Source organism: Bubalus kerabau, chromosome 5, assembly GCF_029407905.1.
Source record: "Bubalus kerabau isolate K-KA32 ecotype Philippines breed swamp buffalo chromosome 5, PCC_UOA_SB_1v2, whole genome shotgun sequence".
Taxonomy (NCBI): domain Eukaryota; kingdom Metazoa; phylum Chordata; class Mammalia; order Artiodactyla; family Bovidae; genus Bubalus; species Bubalus kerabau.
The window spans coordinates 120759312-120768589 of NC_073628.1; positions in this window are offsets into that span (position 1 = coordinate 120759312).

Sequence of the window (9278 nt, forward strand, 5' to 3'; positions counted from 1 at the left end):
GCTGTCTAGGTTGGTCATAACTTTTCTTCCAAGGAGCAAGCGAGTTTATCTTTATGATTTTCCTTATCCTGTCTCATCTGCATAAGATGCATAGAGATGGTGTGTTGCTGGAAATACTGCAAGGCAACTTCCCTTGAGAGTACTTAAATCCCATGGTGAGAAGAGACACAGCTAGTAAACAGTAAAAGCTATCATGTCTGTAATTGCAGTTGCTCCTGGAATAAAAGAATAAAATAAAAGAATTAGATATGGTAGGATTAACATGAAAACACTGGAGGGCTGTTATTTACTGCTTTACTTTTGGAGGGTGGGTCCTGTTGGAAGTTGATTTTTAAAAAGTTGGTGGTTTGCAAAATTATTTACTTAATATTAAGTTTTGATGAGAAAGTAGGGAAATTATGAGAGTAGTCACCCAAGGACATGTGAATGTACACCAGTCAATCAGAAGTGTTTTCCCAACACTTGCATTTATGAAGTTTCTTATTCTAGCTCCCAGAAATCTGACTGGTGATTTCATTAACAGCAAATTCTAGAACTGTGCTGTTCAACATGGTAGCCAGTAGCCACGTGCGGCTGTTAAGCACTCAAAATGTGGTTAGTCCATAAATGTATACATTGGATTTCAAAGACCTGTTATAAAAAAATAATGTAGACTATCTGATGACTTTTAATGTTGATTCCATATTTAAGTGATGGTATTTTAAATATATCAGGTTAAATAAAATATAATAAACAAAATAAAATATTACAAACACTGATTTGACCTGTTTTCATGTTTTTAATGTGAGTAATAGAAAAATTTTAATTATATTATGATTCATATCATGTTTCTATTGAACAATGATGATTTAGAAGCTAAGGGAGAGGATAGCTAATCTCTTTTTCCAGGCTTGCATTGACCTATTCTATGGCACATTGTCTTAATCCAAAGGTTATAGAGTTTTAAATCAACAGCCTCTCCACTCTATAATCTCTCATACTCCAAATCACAGATACTCCAAGGACACTGATAATATATCCCAGGGTCATTGGCCATGGGTTGAAAATTTCTAACAGTGGCTGTGTTACTGCTCTGCCTGATGACCCTTTCTGCTTATGGACAATTCTAACTATCAGAAACTCCTTCTTCACAGTGAGAAGAATGTTAGCTCTCTGTACTTTCAGCTTCTTCTAAGATTTTCTCTTTTAGAATAATTAAATCTAATCTTTCTTGCCATATGAGTCTTCCCATTTAATTAATTTAAAAGGTACCGAGGTGCTGGATGCATGCATGCACGCTCAGTCACGAAGTCATGTCTGACTCTTTTGTGACCCTGTAGACTGTAGCCCACCAGACTCCTCTGTCCATGGAATTTTCCAGGCAAGAATACTGGAGTGGGTTGCCATTTTCTCCTCCACGGGATCTTCCTGACCCAGGAATTGAACTCACAACTTTGGTGTCTCCTGCATTGGCAAGTAGATTCTTTACTGCTGAGCCACCTTGGACCCAAGGTATTGTGTGAGTAATGTACACAATATCTTGTGCCCTTCATCTGCCCCAGCTCATCGACTCCTCCCCAGGGCAAACAGAACAATTCCTGTTTCCTGTACTTGTTTGACACAGTCTCATTTGTTAATAGAAGTTCTTTTATCAGAACAGGCAATCTCTATAGATATACGTTTGTGCAGGAAACCAAGAGTCATTATAAGATAAAAATATGAACTGACCTCTAAAAAAGTTAGCCTACACCAACTTCATTTTCAATTTAACATTCCTGTCTCTAGGACACAATAGTTTCTTCCAAAAAGAGTAATTTAAATACCACAGGGATGTGAAGCACCAGGGAAAAATTGATGAAGCCTTCAAAGAATTTTTATGATGGTGCAGCAAAATTCATATAATCTGAATTGTCTTTCATACTATCAAACAATTTTTTTGGTCAGGAAAGTTTTTTTCTTTTCAAAAAAAAAAACAAAAAATAAAAACACAACACTGAGTTTGTGTGATAGGTTAAAAAACATGGCCCAAATGTTAGATTAATGAATGAATTAGGAAATATCTAGGAACATAAATTTTCATCCTGGAAAATATAATACTATATTTTCTTGAAATCCTGCATTTTTTCTCAACTCTACATCCTTTATTTTTGAGAAGAAAAATCCCAAATTATTACCCTTTTATCCCTTCCCTTTTGCAACCCTCTATGTTTTTAAGTACCGTATGATACCTTACAAGGCCTTTGTAGTGGTTTTAATGGTGGCCCCCAAGAGATATCTCCAAAGACCTTTATCCAAATAAACTCACATTCATAGGTTACAGGGGTGAGGATATGGAGGTATCTCTTGGGGTCCACCATTCAAGCGACTACAGAGACCTTGTAAAATATCATACAATACTTAAAAACATCAAGAGGGCTACAAAAGGGAAAGGATGAAAGGGAAAGGATTTGGGGATTTTTCTTCTCAAAAATAAACGATACAGAGTTAAGGGGAAAAAAATGTAGGATTTCAAGAAAATACAGTATTCTATTTTCCAGAACAAAAATTTCCATTCCTGGATATCTTTGGTAGGTCCTAAAGCATGGCAACCCACTCCAGTGTTCTTGCCTGGAGAATCCCAGGGACGGGGGAGCCTGGTGGGCTGCCGTCTATGGGGTCGCACAGAGTCGGACACGACTGAAGCAACTTAGCAGCAAAGCCAATGACAAGAGTTCTTAGAAGAAACAGAAGAGAAGACACAGAGAAAGCCATGTGAAGACTGAAACAGAGATTGGAGTTGTGCAGCCACAAGCCAAAGAATGCCTGGAGCCACCAGAAGCTGGAAGAGGCAGAGGAGGCTTTGCCCTTCATCACCTGTGGACACCTTGGTTTTGCATTCCTGGCTTCCATAACTGAGAGAAAATACATTTCTCTCACTTTAAGCCACCAAGTTAGTGGTAAATAATTACATCAGCCTTAGGACCCTAGAAGGCAATGGCAACCCACTCCAATACTCTTGCCTGGAAAATCCCATGGACGGAGGACCCTGGTAGGCTGCAGTCCATGGGGTCACTAAGAGTTGGAAACGACTGAGCGACTTCACTTTCACTTTTCACTTTCATGCATTGGAGAAAGAAATGGCAACCCACTCCAGTGTTCTTGCCTGGAGAATCCCAGGGACGGGGGAGCCTGGTGGGCTGCCGTCTATGGGGTCGCACAGAGTTGGACACCACTGAAGCAACTTAGCAGCAGCAGCAGCAGCAGTACGACCTTATTTCCAGGTGGCAGAGTGGTAAAAAATCCACCTGCCAATGCAGGAGAAACAGACATGTGGATTTGATCCCTGGGTTGGGAAGATCCCCCAGAGGAGGGCATAGCAACCCACTCCAGTATTATTGCCTGGAGAATCCCACGGACAGAGGAGTCTTGTGGGCTACAGTCCATGAGGGCACATAGAGTTGTACGTGACTGAGTGACTATACACACTACTACCCATGGCCTTGCTTGTGATTGTTGTTGTTCAGTCGCTCAGTTGTATCCGACTCTTTCCGACCCCATGGACTGCAGCACACCAGGCTTCCCTGTCCTCCATCTCCCAGAGCTTACTCAAACTCATGTCCATCAAGTCAGACATGCCATCCAACCACTCGTCCTCTGTCATCCCCTTCTCCTCCTTCCTTCAGTCTTTCCCAGCATCAGGGGCTTTTCTGATGAGTCAGCTGTTTGCATCAGGTGGCCAAAATATTGGAGCTTCAAAATCAGTCCTTCCAATGAATATTCAGTATTGATTTCCTTTAGGATTGACTGATTTGATCTCCTTGCAGTCCGAGACTCTCAAGGGTCTTCTCCAACACCACAGTTCAAAAGCATCAATTCTTTGGCACTCAATCCTCTTTATAGTCCAACTCTCACATCCAGTTCTGGAGAAGGGAATGGCAAGCCACTCCAGAATTCCTGCCTGGAAAATCCACTGGACAGAGGAGCCTGGGGGGACAGAGGAGTCCATGGGATAGCAAAGAGTCGGACATGACGAAGCAGCTAACACTTTCACTTTCACATCCATACTTGACTACTGGAAAAACCATAGCCGTGACAATACAGACCTTTGTCAGCAAAGTAATGTCTCTGCTTTTTAATACACTATCTAGGTTTGTCATAGCTTTTCTTCCAAGGAGCAAGCATCTTTTAATTTCATGGCTGCAGTCACAGTCTGCAGTGATTTTGGAGCCCAACAAAATAAAGTCTGTCACTATTTCCACTGTTTCCCCATCTATTTGCCATGAAGTGATGGAACCAGATGCCATGATCTTAGTTTTCTGAATGTTGAGTTTTAAGCCAGCTTTTTCACTCTCCTCTTTCACCTTCATCAAGAGGCTCTATAGTTCCTCTTCGCTTTCTGCCATAAGGGTTGTGTCATCTGCATATCTGAGTTTATCAATATTTCTCCTGGAAACCTTGATTCCAGCTTTTGCTTCATCCAGCCTGGCACTTTGCAGGATGTACTCTGCATATAAGTTAAATAAGCAGGGTGACAATATACAGCCTTGAGGTACTCCTTTCCCAATTTTGAACCAGTCCATTGTTCCATGTCCGGTTCTAACTGTTGCTTCTTGACCTGCATACAGATTTCTCAGGAGGCAGGTCAGGTGGTCTGGTATTCCCATCTCTTTAAGAATTTTCCACAGTTTGTTGTGATCCACACAGTCAAGGGCTTCAGCATAGTCAATGGATTGAAGTAGATATTTTTCTGGAATTCTCTTGCTTTTTCTGTGATCCAACAGATGTTGGCAATTTTGATTTCTGGTTCCTCTGCCTTTTCTAAATCCAGCTTGAACATCTGGAAGTTCTCAGTTCACGTACTCTTGAAGCCTGGCTTGCAGAATTTTGAACATTACTTTGCTAGCGTGTGAGATGAGTGCAGTTGTGCACTAGTTTGAACATTATTTGGCATTGCTTGTGATAAAAAGCCTTAATTTATAAACTAGCTGAGGAGAGGGGAAGGAAATAGTCAACTTTCAATCCTCATTTTTGGCCCAGGGAGCCAATATCCTTTTTCTTGGTATCAAGGTTGGACAGAAGTCAAATTATTCAACCCTAAACCATAATCCGTACTCTACCATTATCTTGATAATTTAAGCAAGTTATTTTCTTTCTTTGGGTCTAAGTTTGCCTCTCCCTACAATTAAAATAGTAAATTAGATCAGAACATCCCAAACGGGTATCCTGAGGAATTCTGTTTTCTCCCTACAATTAAAATAGTAAATTAGATCAGAACATCCCAAACGGGTATCCTGAGGAATTCCGTTTTGAAGGATATAAATGAGTATACCGCCTCCCCCCCCCCCATAATACCCTTATCCAGAGCCAGGGAATGGGGGTGGACTGTATTCAGGGTTCAAATAAACTTAGGAAGCTCTGGGCCATATGTGTGCTATGTCACCTCACCCCCTGGCTATAGCTGATTGTTTTTTAATTTTTATTGGATTATGTTGCTTTACAATGTTGTGTTAGTTTCTACCATACAGCCCTATGAATCAGCTATGCGTATACATATATCCTGTCTTTTTTGTATTTTCTTCTGATTCAAGTCACCACAGAACACTGAGTAGAGTTCCTTGTGCAGTCGAGTATGTTCTCATTATTACAGTGAGCTTCCCACATGGCACAGGGGTAAAGAATCTGCCTGCCACTACAGGAGACACAAGAGACGCAGGTTCAATCCCTGCATTGGGAATATCCAGGGACTGAACTAATGTTCTCATTATTTATTCATTTTATGAAAGTGAAAGTGTAAGTTGCTCAGTCGTGTCCGACTCTTTGCAACCCCACAGTCCATGGAATTCTTCAGGCCAAAATACTGGATTGGGTAACCTTTCCCTTCTCCAGGGGATCTTCCCAACCCAGGGATCGAACCCAGGTCTCCCACATTGCAGGTGGATTCTTTGCCAGCTGAGCCACAAGGGAAGCCTAGGAATATTGGGGTGGGTAGCCTATCCCTTCTCCAACGGACCTTCCCGACCCAGGAATCAAACCGGAGTCTCCTGCATTGCAGGCAGATTCTTTACCAACTGAGCTATCAGGGAAGCCTGATATCCATTTTATACATAGTATCAATAGTATGCATATGTCAATCACAATCTCCCAATTCATCCCAACCCTCTAGGATCCCCCTTGGTATCCATACATTTCATATATTAACACATGTATGTGGAATCTGAAAAAATTGGTATAGACAAACTTATTTACAAAGCAGAAATAGAGATGCAGATGTCAAGATAGGCATTTATACAAACTGGGCCTCACAGTGTCTCTCTCTCCCAGGAATTTGGAATTGAGATTCAGAATTATAGTCTTTGCTAGTTCCTAGGAATGAGGATAAATAAACTCAGGGCCATTAGTTAGCTACAGTCCTGCCTATGTAAGAAAAGTGGAGAAAGCTACTCTGTAGAGAGATGATAATAGAGCAGATGAGCAAAGAAGCAAAATGGGAGACCAGGTAACCTCAGAGATGGAGCAATTGTCTCCTAATAGATTTGGGGTTCTTCATTTCCAGTGAGATACTTTTATAACCATAAAATCAACTCTCTTCTTTTTTGCCTAGGCTAGTTTGAATAGGTTTGAGTTTTGTTACTTGTATATAATTAGCCTTTACTAAAACAGGAAGGTTAGCACTTGGTAACTGTTGCCCAGTTGTGTCCAACTCTTTGTGACCCCATGGACTGTAGCCCACCAGTCTCCTCTGTCCATGGAATTCTACAGGCAAGAATACTGGAGTAGGATGCCATTCCCTTTCCAGGAGATCTTCCCAACCCAGGGATTGAACCTAGGTCTCCCACATTGCAGGCATATTCTTTACCTTCTGAGCCACCAGTCAAGACCCTAACATCTTATTGGTGCATCTAGAATACTACAGAGAGAAAAAGAACTGCAAACAAATCTTGGCTAAAGGTCTAGGGATGGGAGTTGAAATTCCAAATAAATAAAGAGGAAAAGAAAGCAAACTTTACGTATGTCTCCATTAGCTTCATCACTTACATCTTAGCACTAATTTAGTTAGCAAACGGTAAGCATCAAATTTAATGCATAATCCCTTTTCCCAGGGATTTTACTAACATACTGCTGATTCCAAACTAATATTAATCACAATAGATTCTCAATCAGTTGACTCGTGCTCAATTGATAAAGGGTCACCAGTTTTTATTAAGTGGAAGAAGGTTACTGCTTCCCTGATAATATTATATAACTAGAAGTGAAAAAATATTTAAAGGAGGGTCTCCAAATTTTATGGGTTTACTACATTTTAAAGAATGATTAATAGATTATCTTTTTCATGGAGATCTATTTAAAATGCTTCATGTCCATGTGTTCACTCTCATCCCTTTAATAGAGTCTAGCAACTTTATCTTCAGGTGATTTTTACCCACTGAGAGAAAGTTTCCATCTGTGGTTTTGATCTCAAAACTCTCATTTTTCAAAGAATCGGAAAGGACACAGTTATACATCAAAGGATATTCAGATGAAAAATTTAAAACTCAGCAGGATTTTCAGACTTCAAATGGCCATATGTTGTGTTTTTCATAACATGTCATGTTGTGCTTTAATGAGTGTGACCTCTTTCGTATTTGTCATTTCTTAAGGGGTATCAAGCAAGCAGTAGTGGGCTTAAATACATTGTCTTTCATGTAAGACCTCTTGGGGGATTCCTCAGTAATCCATGAGCAAAAATAAAGCTAGGAGTTCCTAACTTCCCACTGGGCAGTCTGTCCGATCTTGCCATGCCCAAATGCCTGGCTTTTCATGGTGGGAAGAAAGTGCTGGCAAGGTGGTCCGGCAGATGCCGGGGCATCACCTTAGGGATTCTGATGAAGAAGCTTTGAGTCAAGATCAGAACTTCAAAAGAAGCAACAGAGCCCTTCAGAACAGTACTCACCAAACGGTTATCCTAAGGGCTAATTTTAACTTGGCAAGGTTTCTAGTGACCTTTTCCCTTTTGCTTATATATCATTCCAGGTTATGGGGGTCAACGGGCTTAAGGCTAGGAGTAAATGCACCCAAAGAGTCCTTTATCGTATGGGATTCTAGGGAAAAAGAGGGCATTTTCTGCTGAATTTAAGTGCAAATTTGAAATATTTCAAAACATTCACGTTTTTCCTGATTTTGACAGTCAGATTATCTTCATTTTGGAACATGGAGGGAGAGAAGGGAAGTGGATACAAAGGACAATAATAACCAATTAAAAACTCACCTTCCCAAGCTCCTGTATCCATTTGAGCAAATTTTCTTCCAGGCATATTTGGCCTATACATACATATTTAATTATTTAATCTCCCTGTGTGGGTTTTTTTTTTTTTTTAAACTCAAAGCTGTAGTTAAGCCTTTCCTACATTGTTGCAAGCTCCATGTTAACAGTTGTTTTCAAGGATGGTACACCTAGATATTCTGAAAATCAATAGCTCAGCAGAAACATTTAAATGGCTCTTCTTAATGTTCTGAAGTTCAGTGCAGCTATGAGTTTGGAAACCTGCAGGTGAAGACTGTCCTTTCTCTTCTGTCTTCTTCCTGCTGTTTAAACAGAGACTTGGAATCGATTTTTAGATGAGTGATGTAGGCTGTACCTTGCTGTAGAGCTTCTTGCCAGGAATGACGGCACTCACCTCCTACATGTGCTCATGATGTGGAAGTCACTGCCAGGCACAAGTCCCATTTTTCCATGATGATATAAGCCACCATATCCATGATGTAGTCTTAGCTCATGTTGGTAAGGCTCTGGTTATAAACATAATTTTTAATGACACTTCTATCCACTCTAGGTTCCTGGTTGCAAACAACAACACGAATGTCTAATTAAATTAATTAACTTAAAATTTAAATTAATGTAAAGGTGTTAATCTCTTGGAGGGCACAAGAGCCAGGCCTGAGGAATATACAGCTCAAATTATAGCCCCAAGATGCTTCAGGAACTTAACCGCACCTCTGACTTTGGGGGTGGAACACTGCTGCTCAACCCTCTGTCACTGCCCTTCTGGATATCTCTCTGTGCCACAACGCACCACCCTCAGCAGAGTGCATTACTTTGTAGACACCTCTTTCTCTCCACGATTTTGAATCGGAGTTTTGTTAAGAGTGAATCTGACACGCAAGAGGAACATACGACACAGCCCCAGGCCCTAGCTGCAAGGGAATGTGGAAAAACAAGTTGGTGACTTCTAACTTAGGAACAGAGAAATTTTGCTGCTATGTAAAGGCTCTTTTCTAACTAATTTAGTATTGTTTATTTTTGGCTGTGCTGTGTCTTCCTTGCTACATGTGGGCTTTCTCTA